This window comes from Choloepus didactylus, chromosome 7 (genome assembly GCF_015220235.1).
Source record: "Choloepus didactylus isolate mChoDid1 chromosome 7, mChoDid1.pri, whole genome shotgun sequence".
Classification (NCBI taxonomy): Eukaryota; Metazoa; Chordata; class Mammalia; order Pilosa; family Megalonychidae; genus Choloepus; species Choloepus didactylus.
In genome coordinates, this window is record NC_051313.1 from 56,155,992 (window position 1) to 56,174,848 (window position 18,857).

Sequence of the window (18,857 nt, forward strand, 5' to 3'; positions counted from 1 at the left end):
TCTTTTTCATTAAAGTTTTTGGATGGCAGGCAGTAAAGTTAGTAGAAAAATGTATGAAACTCAGGAGTTCTGGCAAATTCATATGAAGGCAGATATGTATACTTCCCTAAAGAATGATTGTTCCCTAAGTAAGGAGAACTTAAATTGAGTAAGACTTTCAAAGAAACATCGTATTCAATTCCTCCAGTTTTGAAGCCACAGGGATTTGGATATGCCCTGATTAACATGAAGATAAAGTAGGTTTGATAGATTCATTGTTTTCAATTTAAATGCTTTATGGCTTTGAAATTGTGAAGTATGTAAACTTTACACATTCATTTAGTATCTACTTTAGATAAATTTCAGAACTAATCCTGTTTTGTAAATAAAAATCTATAAAATATATACTTAATCTGATTCTTTTTTTAATCATTTTATTGAGATATATTCACATACCACGCATTCTTATAAAACAAATAGTACATTTGATTGTTCACAGTGCCATTACATAGTTGTACATTCATCACCTAAATCAATCCCTGACACCTTCATTTGCACACACACAAAAATAATAAGAATAATAATTAAAGTGAAAAAGAGCAATTAAAGTAAAAAAGAACACTGGGTACCTTTGTCTGTTTGTTTGTTTGTTTCCTTCCCCTATTTTTCTACTCATCCATCCATAAACTAGACAAAGTGGAGTGTGGTCCTTATGGTTTTCCCAATCCCATTGTCACCCCTCATAAGCTACATTTTTATGCAATTGTCTTCGAGATTCATGGGTTCTGGGTTGTAGTTTGATAGTTTCAGGTATCCACCACCAGCTACCCCAATTCTTTAGAACCTAAAAAGGGTTGTCTAAATTGTGCATAAGAGTGCCCACCAGAGTGACCTCTCGGCTCCTTTTGGAATCTCTCTGTTACTGAAGCTTATTTCATTTCCTTTCACATCCCCCTTTTGGTCAAGAAGATGTTCTCCATCCCACGATGCCAGGTCTACATTCCTCCCTGGGAGTCATATTCCATGTTGCCAGGGAGATTCACTCCCCTGGGTGTCAGATCCCACGTAGGGGGGAGGGCAGTGTTAATCTGATTCTTATTTGCTCCCATTTGGTGAAAATGCACAAACACAGATACACACAAACACACAAAAATTTTAAAGAGAAGACTACCATTCATTATTTATGCAGGAAAAAGAAAAAAAATATTATGCCCTTTTTAACATAGAGGTGGCATCAATCTTAAGCTTTATAATAAGACCAAACAGCCCAAATGTTATATATGTGATTTTATATGAATTATGTATATGATAATACAAATATACATGATATTTTTAAAAGGACACTTCCTGCTGGCTTACAAGTATTCAAATAATTACTGGTATTGGAAGCTAGGAGAAAGCCCTGGAGAACAGAAAAAACTTCAGTTCCTGAAATAAGGAACTATATCCATTTACTTCATTGGGCCTTACAAATAGTGGCATTTTCTATGCAAGCCATTATGTAAAAAGGTTGGGAAGCAATTCTTTTAGGCAGCTATTTGGCTATTTGCCACTTCCAAGCCATCCACAGTATGGCCAGCACCAACTCTGTCTCAACCTTGGCTCATCATGAGGCTTCTCGCCTTACCTTGCTCCACCTCATTTGGATTCTTCTACCTTGAGTTCCATTTGTGGAAATCAGTCTGTTGCAAGGCTTTACATAAAACCTTTCCTTAGAAATTCAGTCACTGGAAGACACCTGTTCGAGTTTGCTAAAGCTGCTAGAATGTAAAATACCAGAAATGGATTGACTTTTACAATGGGGGTTTATTAGTTAACAAATTTATAGTTCTAAGGCTATGAAAATGTCCAAATTAAGGCATCAAGAGGTAGATGCCCTCTCTGAGGAAAAGGCCAATGGCATCCGGAAACACGTCTGTCAGCTGGGAAGGAGGCACATGGCTGGCATCTGCTGGTCCTTTGCTTCCAGGTCGCATTGCTTTCAGCTTCTGATTGCAGTGGCTTTCTCTTTAAGCATCTGTGGGTTCTCACTTAGCTTCTCAGGGGCAAACTCTGGGCTTCATCTCTTGGCTTAGCATCTCCAAACTCCTGGCTTCAACGGCTATCTCCAGAATGTCTCTGGGCATTTTCTCTCTAAGCATCTCTCTAATCTCTTTGAAATGTCTCTGCCTTTTATCCTCTCATAGAGGATGCCAGTAAATTAATTAAGACCCATCTTGAAGGGGTGGGGCCACATCTCCATGGAAATAATCCAATTGCAAGTTTGCATGCATAATTGGGTGGGTTACATCGCCATGGAAATAACTCAATCAAAAGGTCCCACCCACAATATGTCTGCATTCACAAGATTGGTTTTAAAGGCCATGGCTTTCCTGGGGCACATAACAGTTTCAAACTGTCAGAACCCCCAATTCAATACGTTAAAAACAAAAATTTAGAGAGTACTCATAAGTAAGGTCCATGAAATGTTTTAAAGCTGCTAGTGCTTCATAATTAAGTATAGATTATTCATGTCAATTGGTGTTTTGTTTCAATTTTCCCTGTATCCAGTGCATTCAGTCTGAATAATGGGGGAAATATAAGGAGGCCTAAAGCAGGAGTCACAACGTTAACTCAACCCTTGGTGAGGGGATAAACAGACCGCTGTTTGAAAGAAGGCACTTCATGAACAACCTGACCCATATATTGTGGAGCATACTCAGAATTTTAATGGTGGCCAAAAAGCTGTATGTTTACATCATTAAATTCTATAAATAAGTTGACAATATAGTCCACAAGCTGAATGTGCATCCTGTCCAAGTCCAAACTTTAGCTCACATATTCTATCTAATATTTGGAGCTCAAAAAAGGAATTTTAAAAAAGAAAATTCAACAGGGTGTGTTTTTTTTAACTAAAATTTTTATGAAATTAATGTATGTAGTTGTTGTAAAACAAAACGTGCATTCCTGTGCCAGTATATTTACACAAGTTAGAAGAAGGAAAATCCTAGGTGGTCTCAAATTCTATTTAAAAAGAATGTGGGGGAGACCAGGCAGATTAAAATGTTGCTATGTGGATGGCAGTCCTTTGATTTTTGCTATGGGTGCTGATGGATCACTTTGGAGACAGAGGAATGAGTTATGTGATACAGTCTTAGTTCTGATGAGTCCCTCAGGGTGTCTCTCTCCTTTCGCTCCTTTAAATGATGAGTTTGGCTCTCTGATATTCTATTACATATTTGAGATTCTGTGGATGAAGTTTACATATCTGTCACCATCACTCAGAACAAATATGCTGTTGAAAAGTAAGTGAAATGTTTGCATGCTCATTCTTATCAATGTATATGCATTGCAAGTTAAAGGAATAGATTCTTTGACTTCATTGAGAGTGTTAACCAGGATTATAATAAGAATTAATTTAATGCCTCAAAATATGTGTGAACCTTAGGCCACATTAATTTTAACATTTACCTAAGTGAAGTATTTTACTATATTACCATTACTTTCTAAAGTTGAGATGCCTCTATAGTCAACCAGTTCTAATGTCAGTCAAAAAAGCTTTGTATTTCACTACATGAAAAAAAGCAAACAATTAACTTCAGAAAGACCAGCAAGCCAATGAATTTTGATTTTTGTCTTGTATAAATGAAAGATTAAAATTTGGAGGTAGTTTGTTTCACAGGATTTCCTGATTGTCTTGGGATCCAAAGGATTGTTTTACGTATTTTTAAAATGTCTCCAGCCGCTAAAGAAAATGGAAGCCACAGGAGGGAATTATAATTTCTAAGTCTCTTCAACCTGCCATTGATTCTGAGTCTATATATTTTCTGTTCTCATTTGGGTGGGTGACCTTTTCGGATGCAGTGAAATTTACAAGCATGTGTCTACATTTTGAATTCAGACAAGAATTTAGAGCACTATCCAACAATAAACTAAGTAAAACTTTTATACTTTCTTTGTGTGACATGATGCGATACATTTATTTGTTAGTGTCTACAGCTATTACATTTATTTAAAAATTAATCATTCAAAAACATGAATAAAAGCATGACTATTAATAAAATTATAAGATATTGCAATTATATTTTTATTCCTTAATAGAATTATTTATCTAATTTTATTATTTATAAGCTACTGACCACAATTAGGTCTTCTCAAACATGTTTTATGCATGTGGAAATTCCTTCTTCCTATTTCACCTAACAGATACAAACAAATTTAAAGCACATCTTTTGGAATAACTACGATATCTATATTTGAAAGATTTATTTCCTTTTACAATAGTGCTTATCACAGTTTACTGGGACTCAGCTGAGAAATTACAGTGAATATAAGATCATGTTAGTTGGGGAGCAAAAAATGACCTTAGAGATTTTGTGTTGAAGTAGAAATAAACTTGTGTTGATTAAAGTTTAAGAAGACAATGGGGAAACCCAAAGTCATCTAGAAATGATTTTCTGGACTTTATCAAGAATGATTAGGGGAAATATTCCAAAGTCATTTAATTGATCTTGTTCTTTTTGGAGTTACAAAGAGTTTCTCTGTGATTTGACATCCAATATTTATGGACATAAAATATACACATATGCACACACTCAAAAGAAACTTAAACCCTTTCCCAGTTTCATGTTTCAAGATATTTATACACATTTTGAATTTATTTTTAATTAATTACAATTTAATCATAGCACTTGCAATTCTACATTTGAATTTCAAAGTAAGTCTAAGAATAAATGAAATGATAAAAGTATTAGCAATACATAGTATTTCCTCAAACATTAGATAGATTCAATAGTTTAGATATGAAGGAAAATACTGTGATAACACTGGAAAACTAAAGCAGAAGAAAGTATTTACAGTGAGTGGATGGAGATACTTATCTCAGTTGAGTGTTTGGCTTCTTCACCAAAGTCATGATAATATGGCCCCAAGCACCCTGGGCTTCCTGTAAACTCACCTGGAGGAGTAGCTAAGTATATAATGTTATGTATGTGGAGACATGAGTAAGTCAATGATAACTTTTGCTTTTCTGTAGCAATAAGGCTGTCAATATGAACATTTTAAAATCCAAAACACTATTCCTTTATGCCAGAAGATGATGGCTTAGAGTTTGAAGAGGGAAACAGCACAACTGATGAATTATCATAATGATTGCATCAAAGTTATTCTACGCTTTATCCAAAATAGTCTAAGATTTAATTATTTTTCTTAAAGAATTTAATGCAAATATAAGTACTATGTCTTGTTTTTCTTTAATCTCTTCCAAATTGTGTGGCATATGAAATTTTTTATAAATTTGCTGGTTGAGTAAAAGAATGAGGGAAATGAACCACAGAAGTAGAAGATAATTTCTTTTTAAATAAAGGACACATCATAAACTATTCAGACATATTACACTTTTTAATTTCTTAGGTTTTAAATTTAAGATACTCTTAATAACGATTTCTAGGTCTCCTTTTTAAATCTCTGAAATCAAATGTACCAAATTTATTTTTACCTCCTCTTCTACTAAAGATATAACATCTAATAGTTAATGAAGTCCAATATATTACATTTTGAAAAAGTCAAATCCATTTAATTACACTTTCCTAAAATCTCTTGAATCAGGTCATTTTTTCCCACCTCACTGCCACCATCATCCTTGATCTGTATTACTTAAACTTTGTAACCACTGCTTTCTACTCTAGCCAGAGCAATCTTTTTTGTATCTTTACATAATTATTCTAATTATTATGAAAATAATCACTACATACAGGCAAGCAAATATTATTAAATTAAATCAAAATCAACCTCAACCTAAATTTTACTATTCAGGTCAGTAACCTGCTTTTTTCTTTCAGAAATACATCATAAACACCTTTGTATGTCACTGCAGAGGCTTGAGTTATGTATCCCAAATTTAGACATGTTCTTGTTCTTAATCCACGTTCCTGTGGTATGAATTCTTCGTAAGTAGAACTTCTTAAAGACGTTGTTTTTATTTAAGGTGTGGCCCAACTGAATGAGGTTGTATCTTAATCCAGATTCCTGAAATCCTTATAAACAGAAGAAATTCAGCAACAGTGAGAGAAAGTCATGTGGAGGAGCCAGAAGCTGGAAGTCAACAGAAGACAGAAGAGAACATTGCCATGTGACGGGAAAGTGAAGAAACCCAAGGATTGCCTGCCAGACAGAATGCTACCAACACTGGAGGAAAGCAAACCTTCTAGCCTCTGAGCCCATAAGCCAGGAAATTCCTGCTGTTTAAGTGAAAAACCGTTTGTGGTATTTGTGATAGCAGCCTGGAAAACTAAGACGATCACTAAAAACAGATTTAAATAGTAATTTTAAAGGATAACTAGTAATTAAGTGTCTGAATTATTTAAACAATGTACTATTGAAGAAAAAAATTGGTTTCTATCAAATTGCTATGATTATAAACACTATGTGGGAAACACACCTATGTTTCTATACAATTATGTTTTAGGATAAACTCCTAAATTTGGTTACAAAAACTAGAACTTGTTGAGGGCTTTTAATACATAATGCAAAATTCTTCCATGAAAGCCATACCAGTTTATGTTCTGACCTGCAGAACAGTCATTATGGACCTTCTTGCTCACTATGCTAGTAGTTTATAACCTGGTAGCACATTTTAGTTATCTGGAGGACTGTATCAGGCTCTGATATCCCAACATCCCCAGACAATCCAAGGTAATTGGACTGAGGGCCCAGGGCAATGCTGGCCCCATAAAATGAATTGGAGACTGTTCTCTTCTCTTCTAATTTCATGAAGAGTTTGTATAGAATTGATATTTCTTCTTTGAATGTTTATAAAAATTGACTAATGTGACTCTCTGGCCCTGCAGTTTTCTTTGTTGGCAAATTTTAACTAAAATTTTCATTTCTTTAATAGATAAGAAACCAATCAGGTCAACTATTTATTTTTGTGTGAACTTTGATGATCTGTGACTTTCAAGAAATTAGTATATTTCAATAGATTTGTTGAATCTATGGCATTAAATTGCCCATGATATTTCTATTTATCTTTTTAATGACTATAGGTCAATAATAATGTCCTCTCAATTTCTAACATTTTAATATGTATTTTTTCTCTTTTTTTCTTGATTAGTCTAACTAAATATCCTGTTTCTATTATTTCGTTGTTATTACCCCATTTTTGTAAGTTGTTATTCCATTTTCTAGGCTGACATTTTAGTCAATTGATTAATATACTGCTTCTCTGTTGTTACTCTATTTTTATTTATTATTTTGAGTATTTGTTTTTGTCTTTTTTAAATGCCTGGTTGATATGTTCTATTTAATCCCCCCTTCCCAACAAAGAACAAGAGTATTCATTTAATCATTAACTGTAAATACTATTTTCTAATTCACAAATGCATGCTTTTTCTTTGTTAATTATTTTATTTTGCTTTCCTTTTATTTGTAGTATTATTATTTTCTGAATTGAGTCAGATCCTTAATTCCTTTATTTTCCTTTCCTTCTCTTTTCATTTCATAAGATTATTTAGGACTATACATTTTCCTCTAAGCACTGTTTATATTCTGCAGGTTTTCAAATGTAATGTTTTCTTTACTACTCTTTTTATAAAAACTGCAAATTGAGTTTTTATTTCTGCTTTAAACCAAGTTCGATAATTTGTTTAACTTCCAGGCGGAAGTCATTTCTTTGTTTTCTGTTTTTCTTTTTAATGCTAATTCCCATATTTACTAAATTGTGACCAGAATTTTATTTTTTTAAACTTTGCTTCTACTTTTAGAGATTTATCATGAATTTCTTAGTGGCCAAGTAAATAAATTCAAATTTATGAATATTCTATGAGCACTTGAAAAGAAGTTGTATTTTGTATTTGGGGTCCATCAGATTCTCTTTTTTGTTTGTGGTATTTAGGCCTTTTATGTCTTTTTTTTTCCTTCAGTTGATTTTTCTTGAACTTGAAGGGCTGAGTTTAAATTTCATGTGTCCCCTATAACTTTATTTTTTAAGTTACTGTTATGTGATTTGACCCAGATATTACCAATTGTTAGAAATTTCTGGTTAATGGACTCTTTAGCACTAAAATGGGAGCCCCTTTGCCTCACATAATGTTTTTGGTCTGACTTCTACCTCATGTAATGTTAAAACCTTAATCTCTAATATTTGTTGCTTTCCTTATTTTCTTTTTAACTGTTCGGAATTTATTTACTTTAGATATGTCTCACAAATGTATCAGATTTGGTTTTGCTTTATGATCCTGCCTTAAGATCTTTCTCATTTAGTAGAGGAAATAAGCCAATTTATATTTAGTGATGAGACAGACGTTTGCTCTTAGAGAATATTTCTATGCTATGATTTTTTGTGAGTATATATAAATATTTCAAAGTCTTTCAGTAGGAGATGTGTTTTCTTTGTCTTAAAACTATTATTTCTCAGATTCTAGTAATGGTAGATTAGGGGGAGGGTGGGGGAATGGGGAGAACCTTCCTACAGATAACAATTATAAAAGCTATACAAAATATTAAAAAATGTATTTGAAAGTACTGGTGAACGATCACAAACAGAAACTGTCTACCCCTGAAAGGTCAGATTTTGAGTGTGTTTCTTTTTGCCATAGGGCTGTCCAAACTTTTTATGCATGTCAGTGCAGAACAAAGTTTCAATCTTACTGACTGGAGGTGAGGGAAAGAACTGCTGCTGGGACTTAAAGGGAAGTCAGAAATGTAGGGGGAAGATCCTGGAAGGGAAGATGCTGCAGAAGCAATAACCTCCCAAATCTACATGATAACTGCCCAAAGCCTTGTTAATTCACACATGCTGGGGAGAGACCTTAGCAGGCTTGGCAAACAAGCAGCAGGAAGTTAAAATGACTAAGTAGAGTTTTCAGCTGTGCTCCTAACAGAGGAGACAGAGTCTGGTATTTGTATTTAGTCAAATTAATTGCTTCCAGACCAACCTCTTCAGAGGAGCATAATAGACTCCAGAGCATGTAACATGTAACATATTTAGAGTCCAGTGTACATTAAAAAATCCTTAAACATGAAGAAACAGAAAAGTATGACCTATATTTTAAAAAAAGCCATGAAATAAAACCAACTCTGAGATGACCCAAGTGTTGTAATTATCAGACAAGGACTTTAAAGCAGCCATTATATATTCCCAGACTTAAAGAACATTACTCATAATGAATGAACAGACAGAGAATATCTGCAGATCATTAAAATGCACACATGGAAATTTTGGAGCTGAAAATAATAACTGAAGTGAAAACTCATGTTCTTCATAGCAGGTTAGAAATGGCAGAAAAAGAGACAGTAACCTTTAAAAATAGATTAGATAGATGGATAAATGATAGATAGACACACATACAGAAATATATATTTGTATATATAAAACAATCTAAAGAACAGAGAGCAGAAAGATTGAAGAAAAGTGAATGGAGATTAGGGACCTGTGAAATAATATAAAGCAGCCTGTTATATATGCAACTAGAAGTGCAGAAGGGGAAAAAAAGGAATGAAATATATTTGAAGAAATAATGACATAAAGTCATAAATTTACAGCTCCAAGAATCTCAATAAGCCTCAAACCAGATGAGAACAGAAAAATATGAAACTAAAAACATGCAAAAAAAGAGAAAAATCTTCGCAAATCTAAAACTCGGTTCTTTTTGATATTATTAATAAACCTGATAAACCCCTAAATAAAGGTGAAAGAGAGAGAAATGAGAAGAAATTTCCAATAGTGTTTCAGGAATGAAAGAGGGGACATCACCAGAGATCCTAGCAATTCTAGAAATAGTAAAAACATAAGGGAATATTACGAAAAGACTTATGCAAACAAATACAACAGTCTAAGTGAAATAAAAATTTCTTCTAAAACATAAATGACCAAACTGACACAACATATACCAGAAAATATATATAACAGAGTTGGATTTAACCAGTTGAGTATTAAAAATGAAAGAATAACAGAACAGTTGAAAATGTATACAAGAGAGTCATTATATTTATGGAATCTGGAATCTAAGTTGGATGGGAGATAATGAGGATATAAGGGTGGTGAGATATGGTAAAATAGTAGATCAGTAGATTTGCAGGTCCTGGTGTGAGTAAAAGAATTATTGGAGTTGCACTACTAAAGGAGAGAGCTGATGATAGGAAGTAACCATCAGAGAGTGGTATGAATGAAATGGAGACTTGTTTATAATGACAAGATCCATAAGCACTGAAATAAAATGCTGATGTAGGGTGAAGGAAAAGTTCACTGGAGGAGGACCTGAGGGAACTGAGAAGTTTGGGTGATAGAAGAATCACATATATTGACAATGAAGTCACCAGGAAATAGAAAAAGTGTAGTGTTGGAGAAAACGAAGAAGAACTTAAATCTTCAAAAAATGGAAGGAGTCATCTGAGGATGTCTTCAGAGGTTTGACTGTCTGTAATTCAAAGATGAATGATGTTAGGAAGAGATGTGGGAAAATGTTCTGGAAGCCCAATGTAGAGAAAGAGGGCACCAAACATGATACAGAGTAAGTGTGAGGGAGAAAAGAGTTACTACTGAGCTCCTTCCAAGGCCAGTGAGTCAATCTTTTTACTCTTGTGAAGAGAGGCACCCTGACCTTATGAAAGACAATCCCGTGCAATTTTTGGTTAAAGTTGCTGGGCAGGATTGTATCTGGTGGAGATTGAATCCTCAGTTAGGATACTTCTAATGCACCTCCTTCAAATCAATGCTAAAGAAGTTCTACACCTTCTGGTTATTATCTGAAATTAAACATGTGGAGAATTATGTTAAAATTTCCTCCTTAGGAATGGCTTTCTCTATCTTGGCCAAGAGTACAATATAACTTAATTAAGAAGTTTAGCCACCAGTAGCAAGATTGTGTGTTGGGAACCAGCTATTTTAAATCATAAGTTTTCTCATTTAGCCATTGAATGGTCCTAGAGATTTAAAAAAAAAAAAAAAAAAAAGCTTGCTTCACTACCATATTTCTCCCAAGCCATCTTTGGAGATGGGATTGTTGCTCTCTTGGGGAGAGTTTTAGACTGCAGCTCTGCTGATTGCCAGGAAAGGAGCTATTGTATGTGAGCTATAATTCTTCACAAAGGATACGGATAAGGTAAAGAGGCTCTGAGGTCATAACAAGGTCAGTTTTCATACAATATCTAAATTTTGTACTATTTTTAAATCTCATGGTTGCAGTCAGTTCAGTTTTTTATGCTCAAAATGTGATCCTCACCATTTTTTGATTGGAGTGATGTTTGTGCAGAGAGGGTAGGAAAGTACTCTTCCTGGGGGTTAACAAAATGAGGAGAATCTAACTCATCAAAAAACAGGTTGATGAGAAACCTGAGTTGCATTGTCTATAAAAGTTTTCGAGTCTTCAACAGGAAGGGGTTTCAGTATTTTCACCATAGTGATTATAATATGTTTAAAAAAAGAGATTTGTATTTCAGAATCAAGAAAAAGCTGACATTTATTAAAAGGTGTAGATAGAATTCAAATTTCTAGAACTACTTTGAAATTCCCTTTAAACTCCACATAGTCATTCTGATGAGTACCACACTTTCAAGTGCACCTGTGGTATAGAAAACGTACATCAACCTTGAGAATGACTACTACAAATATAACCAACTTCTCATCAAAACAGTAATTTAGTGTTGTGCAGGTCCATCTTACTCCTTTATTTATTTAGAAGAAAAAAAAAATGAGAAGTAAAAATGCATAGGCTCTCTAGCAGTTCAAGTTCTGGGATATTCAATTACTTAGTGGCAGCTGATCATTAGATTAGATACATCCCAGCGCATCACAGAGGGGAAAAGTTTCCTCCAGAGACAAAGGTGCTTTAGAGCAATTTCAGTTCTAATTATGTTTTCTATAAGATTTTGTTTGTGTCTGATTAAAATAGGACGTAATCTGCTAGAGAGAGAATGAAATCAAAAGATTAACATCATCTTATTATCTGGTTTGAAATGGGCCTGGACCCAGACTGAACTGATGAAAACTATTTATAGAAATGTTTTGCTCTCTGTTAGTTAAAAGAGAGTTTGCTGCTGGATAGATGACATGAGCAGATGTCTTAATTAAGCATGGTGTACTACATAACACCAGCCGCTAATGCTATCATAAAAATGTTTAGCCTTCTATACTATTATATACCTAAAGAACATTCTGATGTTTGTTCATTCTTGGGCCATGATCTATCTAAATTCTTTATGATAAGTCAAATGTAAGGGCCTGAAGTAAATGTGGGCCAAGTTCAATTGTATTATGAACCAGAAAAATGCTTTGATTATTTAATTTATACTCAGCATTGGAAAACTTAAAAAAGCATTTTTCACCCATAATGAAACTAATATAGATTACATTCTTGTTAAGGGTGTTAGCTCTGGACGTCGTAAATTTGAAGAAATATATTCTGACTTTTTTTTGCCTTATCAATTATAAGTTTATGTGGGAATGCCTTTGGAAACAAGAATCAGTATACAACTATATGCATATTTATGTTTGTACCTTTAAATGGGAAAAGGGCTTATTACTCTGAAGAACTGTTTAAAAACTAGAAAAATAGATGGGTATAGTTCATGTTATGCAACAAAAAGCAGCTTGGGTCTTTTTTGCCATTATCCCTTTAACATGCAGTCAGTGGAAAAGTTTTTCCCTTGCCCTTGTAGGCAGTTTCAGTGTTTGACTGCTCCATAATGTTAAAACTCACTTGTAGAAAGAAAACATTCTCTAGGTCCCTTAAGTTACTAACAGAGAGGATTGTGGGATGATGGTGGAGTAGGAAGCTCTAGGAATCAGTCCCTCCACCAGAACAACTATTAAATGGGCAAGAATGGTCTGAATCAGCTATTTCAAAATTCCAGAGACCAACAGAACATTGTACAGCATCTAGGAATGAGAAGGAGGAAAATGCTGGTAAATAATGGTAAATGCCAGTAAATTTATTGTAGTAAATCTCTATACAGTGGTTACTGGTGCCCATCTCCCAATCTCATGGCCAGTGGCAGTGGAGTCCAGCCCTGGCACAGCTTGCTGTACCAGAAATAGACATAAAAATCTACTTCCTCAAGATATGGGGTGGGCATAGACTGGCCACTGATCACAACTTTTGATTAGCTATTTTAGATTGCCGGGGGCTCAGCTCTGAGGATGCTATTGCTCCAACCCACCTCAGACAGAAGCAATGGAGGAGTCTTAAAAATAGTATGCTTCCTCCAAGTGGTGGAGGACAGCTGAAGTGCTACATTTGCTGGGCATTTCAAGAAAGCACAGCTTTGGGGAGCCATGGGAGAAGCTCCTGGTAACCTTCCTGTTCTCTCCCTCACCCCCCTGTCCCCAGGGCAGTGGAAGGCAGCCGGCACTCTTTGTGGGTCCCTGGCCTTGTTCTGGCTGGGAAAGACTGATTTAGGAAGTTCCAGCTTGAAAAGACTGACTTGGGAAACTCCTCTCTGGCATGCCCCCTCCCAGAATTTGCCCTCCTGGATAAAGCTTGAGATAATGAAAGCAATGGAAGAAACGATTGAGCCAGATGGCCTAGGGCAAAGGTTTACCTGCTTTAAGTCCAGCAGTGGAACACCAGGGAGAGGGAGAAGGTCTGTCTCCTGGAAAGCAGAGGGGACATTTGAACACCTGTAAGTGAGATCTCCTAAGGCCATCAGCAAACATAATCCCAGGATAAGACACTGACTGAGAAAGACAGGGAAAACCCTGCACACTGCATTTGTCTTGGGCAAAAGTTCCTGAGGAGGGATAAGGTTCAGGAAAATCTCTGTATTATCACCAGGTGGTAACAAAATAAAAAACAACATCTCAGGGAATAGATCCCAATGTTAATATTTTAAAATATTAAAATGTATAGTGTGCAACACAAGATAACGAGAAAACAAAGAAAAAGGAAGAGGATAAAAATCCAGAAAATATCAGTGACATACCAGACAAAGACTTAAAAAAAAAAATGATCCTCAGAATTCTCAAGGAGATGAAGGGAAACACAGAGAAAGAACTAAAGGACATCAGGAAAACAACAAGAAGCTCCATAAAGAGATGAAAACTAAAAAAAACAAAAAACAAAAAACAGAATGACTTGAGTTGAAGACCACAATAACTGAAATGAAAATTTTCCAGGGGAGTTCCAACAACAGATTGGCATTGACAAAAGAAAGAATCAGTAAACTCAAAGACAAGACAATTGAAATGTGTCTGGTGAAAGAGCAAAAAGATAAAAGAATTATAAAAAGTGAAAATAGCCTAACTGACCTCTAGGACACCAACAAGAATAAAAATATATGCATTATGGGGGCCCCAGAAGGAGAAGAAAGAGGGAAAGGGAAAGAAGGAATTTTCAAATAAATGACAGAAAACTTTCCCAAATTAGCAAAAGACTTTAGTAGGTACATCCAAGAAGCCCAGAGAACACCAAACAGGATAAACTTAAAAAAAAAAAAATTATACCCTGTCACATTCTGTGATGGCTTTAGGCTGTCTGTACCCCAGAAAGGATCATGTTCAGAAAAGATCAGCAAATCCACGCATTCTTGTGGTTGTAAACCTACTATGGATGTAGACCCACTGTAAGTAGTTTCTTTTGGTGAGTAGGATCTTAAGTTGGTCTGTGACTCACCTCATTCAAGGTGGATCTTAATCCTCTTACTGGAGTCCTTTATAAGAGGATAAAAGACAAAAAGAACACACAGAAAAAAAGCCACAGAGAAGAAAGCCACAGTGAATCTGAGAGACAAGGACATAGAGAAGCTCAGAGAGGAAGCCAGTGAAGCCAAAAGCTGGAAGCAATGAAACCTGGGAGAGAAGGAAAGAGACCAGCAGATATCACCATGGGCCTGACCATGTAATAGAGGAGCTGAGGACTGCAGGTAGCTGGTCTCTGGGGAGAAGGTATTATCCTGTTGATGCCTTAATATGGACATTTTTCATGGCCTCATAAATTAAACCTGTAAGTTAATAAGTCCCCCTTGTAAAAGTCAACCCATTTCAGATATATTGCATTTTGTTAGTTTTAGCAACTGAAAACACATACTGATCAAACATTGAATGCAAAGGACAAGGAGAGAGTTCTGAAAGCTGCAAAAGAGAAGCTACATATTATGTACAAGGAAGTCTCAATTAGATTACATGCTGATTTCTCAATAGACTCTCCAGAGGCAAGAAGGTAGTGGGTTGAAATACTTAAAGTGCTGAAAGAAACAACTGTCAACCAAAAATTTTATATTCAACAAGACTTTCTTTCAATAATGAGAGATTAAGACATTCCCAGATAAACAAAAGCTGAGGGAGTTCATCACCACTAGACCTACCCTAAAAGCAATGTTCAAGGGAGTTGTTCAGACTGAAAGGAAAGGACAATAGATGGTGGTTCAAAGCAGCATACAGAAATAAAGACCTCCAGTAAAGGTAACCATTTGGATAATTATGAATGCCAGTACTATTGTATTGTACTTTTTGTTATGTAATCCCACTTCTTACTTCCTACAGGTGCAAAAACTTCTCAACAACATAATAGCAAACCAAATCCAACAGTATATTAAAAGAATTTTACCCTACTATCAAGCTGGATTTAGGGATGGTTTGATGTAAGAAAATCAAGTAATGTAATACAGCATATTAACAGAATGAAGAAAAAAAAAAACACATGATCATCTCAATTGACACACAAAAGGCATTTGACAAAGTCCAGCATCCTTTCTTGATAAAAACACTTAGAAAAACAGGAATAGAAGGAATCTTCCTCAACAAGATAAACACAGCTAACATCATATTTAACAGTGAAAGTCTAAAAGCTTTCCCTCTACAATCCCTCTACAAACCCTCTACAAGGATGCCCACTGTCACCACAACATTGATGAACCTTGGAGACTATGCTGAGAGAAATAAGCCAGAAACAAAAAGACAAATATTGTATGATCTCACTGATATGAAATAATTAGAATAAGCAAATTCAGAGAGTCAGAATCTAGAGTATAGCTTACCAGGAGATGGGCTGAGGGTAGGGAACATGGAGATCAATACAGAGTTTCTATTTGGGATGATGGAAAAGTTTTGGTAATGGATGGTGTTTATAGTAGCACAACATTGTGAACACAATTAATGGCACTGAATTACATTTTTGAATGTGCTTGAAAGGGGAAATTTTGGGTTGTATATATTCTCGTAAGAATAAAAATTAAAAGAAAAATCCATGGAACTGCACAACACAAACAGTGAACTCTAAGTTAAATCATGGACTATAGTTAATAGTATAGTTATAAAAATGTGTTTTTATCAGTTGTAACTAATGTACCACACCAAGGCAAGGTGTTAGTAATAGGGTGGTATAAGGGAATTCTGTATTTTGTTAATGATTGTTCTGTAAACCCACAGTTTCTCTATTAAAAACAATTATGAAAAGAAGATCGATTAAGAAATCAGAATGGCCTAGTCCCAGCACTAATCAAAATGCCTGCAATAGTCAGTTTTTCACTGCACTAAAAATATCTCCAAAATTTCAGTGGCTTCTAAAGCAAACAGTTATTTGTTGCTTCAAGTCTGTGGAGCAGCAATAGTTAGCTGAACTCTCCTGGGCACAGCTAGTCTAAGCTGGATATTAGGCTTCAGTTCAGTTGAGGTCTGCCTCACCTTTCTCCATCATTCTGCAGACAGCTAGTATCCAGGACATTTTCTTCTCATGGTAAGTGACAGAAGTAAACAGATCAAAACAACCCCTGTAATCACATTTTTAAAACCTCTTCTCTTAATAGACTCCCCATTGGCTACAGAAACTAACATGACCATGTTCAACATCACTGAGTTTGTGAATTATACTCCTCCCAGAGTGGGGTGGGTGATAAAGCAAGGGCAGAGAGGGGGAAAAGAATCGTTGGAAAAAATGCAATCCACCACAATGCTAAACCTATTTAAGAGTGAATCCTGCTAGGTGTGCCTGGCTAATAACTAAATGGAGCTGGTGGCCTGGGCTCTGTCCTTGGTACTGAATACATACATACCCCAATTGCACTTTCCAGCTGCAACTTTCAGGACATAGGTAGTATTTTTTCCTTCATCTGGTGGCTTCCCCTTAGCTCATGTTTTCTTCCATGCCATATGGCCTCTATGGTTCTGACACACGTTCCAATAGATTCTCATGGATAGGACTTAATGGCTCCAGGATCACTCTCCCTCTCACGTGGTTCACATCTATCCCAAGGGAAGCATTTAGGCACCCTTTGATCCACCATTGGACAGTAGTCCAGTTACTCCCTAGAAGTCACACCTCTCTGTTGCACCTCTCCCCTAGGGGCTCTCTAATCCATTTCTTCAGCTTTCACACAGTTCCCCCCAAATTACAGAATATATATTCCAAGTTCTCTGTAAGTGGTTTTATAAAACTTAGCTCTTCGTAATTGAGATGAAGTAATCCACCCCATCCCCACCTATCTCCCAGAGATGGGGGAAGGCAATGAGAATCAGAGAAGGCAGTAGTAGTTTTATTCTATAAGCCTATTCACAAATCCCTGTGTTTTTCATTTTCTAGGGCATTTTATATCTTATATCTGGAGTCAGAGCTCCCTAGATGAGTGGCCCAAGACTGATGTATCCAATTCTGAACCTGTTTTCAACTACCTTCTTTGAAATACAGTTTTGATCTGACACTTTACTTTGATAAGTAGCATATATTACATGTTGACACCTTGGTCAAAGCTCCAATTTTAACATCCTATTACTTGTGAATGGCAGTGAAGTTTGTGTAGGCAGCCAAGAATAGGCTCATGATTTATTTAAATAGTTTCAGTTTCCAAGTCAACCTGTAAGTAATTCTTTAAAAAGTTAGAATAAACATATAAAGCTCGTTCTGAGTTTCTATCCTGCATTCATAAAAACCGCATTCTCCTCTGTATTAATTGAAAAAGCAGCATTTTAATATTTCAGTCATTTTTATTTTTTTCCTTTTCTTTATTAGGGCTTGTGGGTTTACAGTACAATTATGCATTAAATACAGGATTCCTATATACCACCCTATTATTAATACCTTGCTTTGGTGCAGTACATTTGTTACAATTGATTAAAGCACATTTTTATAATTGTACTATTAACTATTGTCCATGGTTTAATTTAGGGTTCATTTTGTGTTGTGCAGTTCCCTGGGGTTCCATACAGTTATTACGGCTCATAGTCTGTCGTGCCCAGAAATCCTTTAAGAAGGTAAGACATCACAAGAAGATAAGAAAAAAGCAAAATATAAATGGAGCACTTCTGCTTTGTTCATTTCTCTCTTCAGACCAGCCCCTCTGCTCACTCATTTTTCTTATGCAATCACATTATAATTACCCCAAAGTAGCAGCCTTAGCCCCTACATTGAATGACTTCCAAATTTGACTGATCACAGCTAAATAGTCAATGTCCATTTTCCAAATCTTAATGTCTAGGGAAAACTTATTTATCCAGTTGAACTAAGATGTCTATACCTGATTTGCTCCTCTGTGGTGGGATTGGAAGGTAGGGCTCTGCCCCCCCAGGGCTTTCTGACCTAAGAAGGAGGTGTAAGTTTAGGGAACATGGGCATCTCTGTTATATTTAACACAGTATATACTTAACAAGCAGATATCGAGAGTTGAATCTGTAGTAATTTGGGGACTTAAAGGAGAAATACATTTTAATAATAAGGACATGTAATAAAGCTGTGAGTTTAAAGAAGAGATACTTAACTAAGGGTAATTTTGTAGGTGGCCCTTGGGGACAGCATTAATTCAGGGTTCAGAAATCTGTGATAAGAGCCCTTCTAGCCTTTATATGAGAGGTGGACATAGTATTTATTCAAAGGGATTGATGATTTTCCAGAATGGTGATAAGTAAACAGAGAACTTTATGGCTACAATTGTTAGATGATTATAGGCTTGGGAAATACTTACTCTTGAGATGTGGG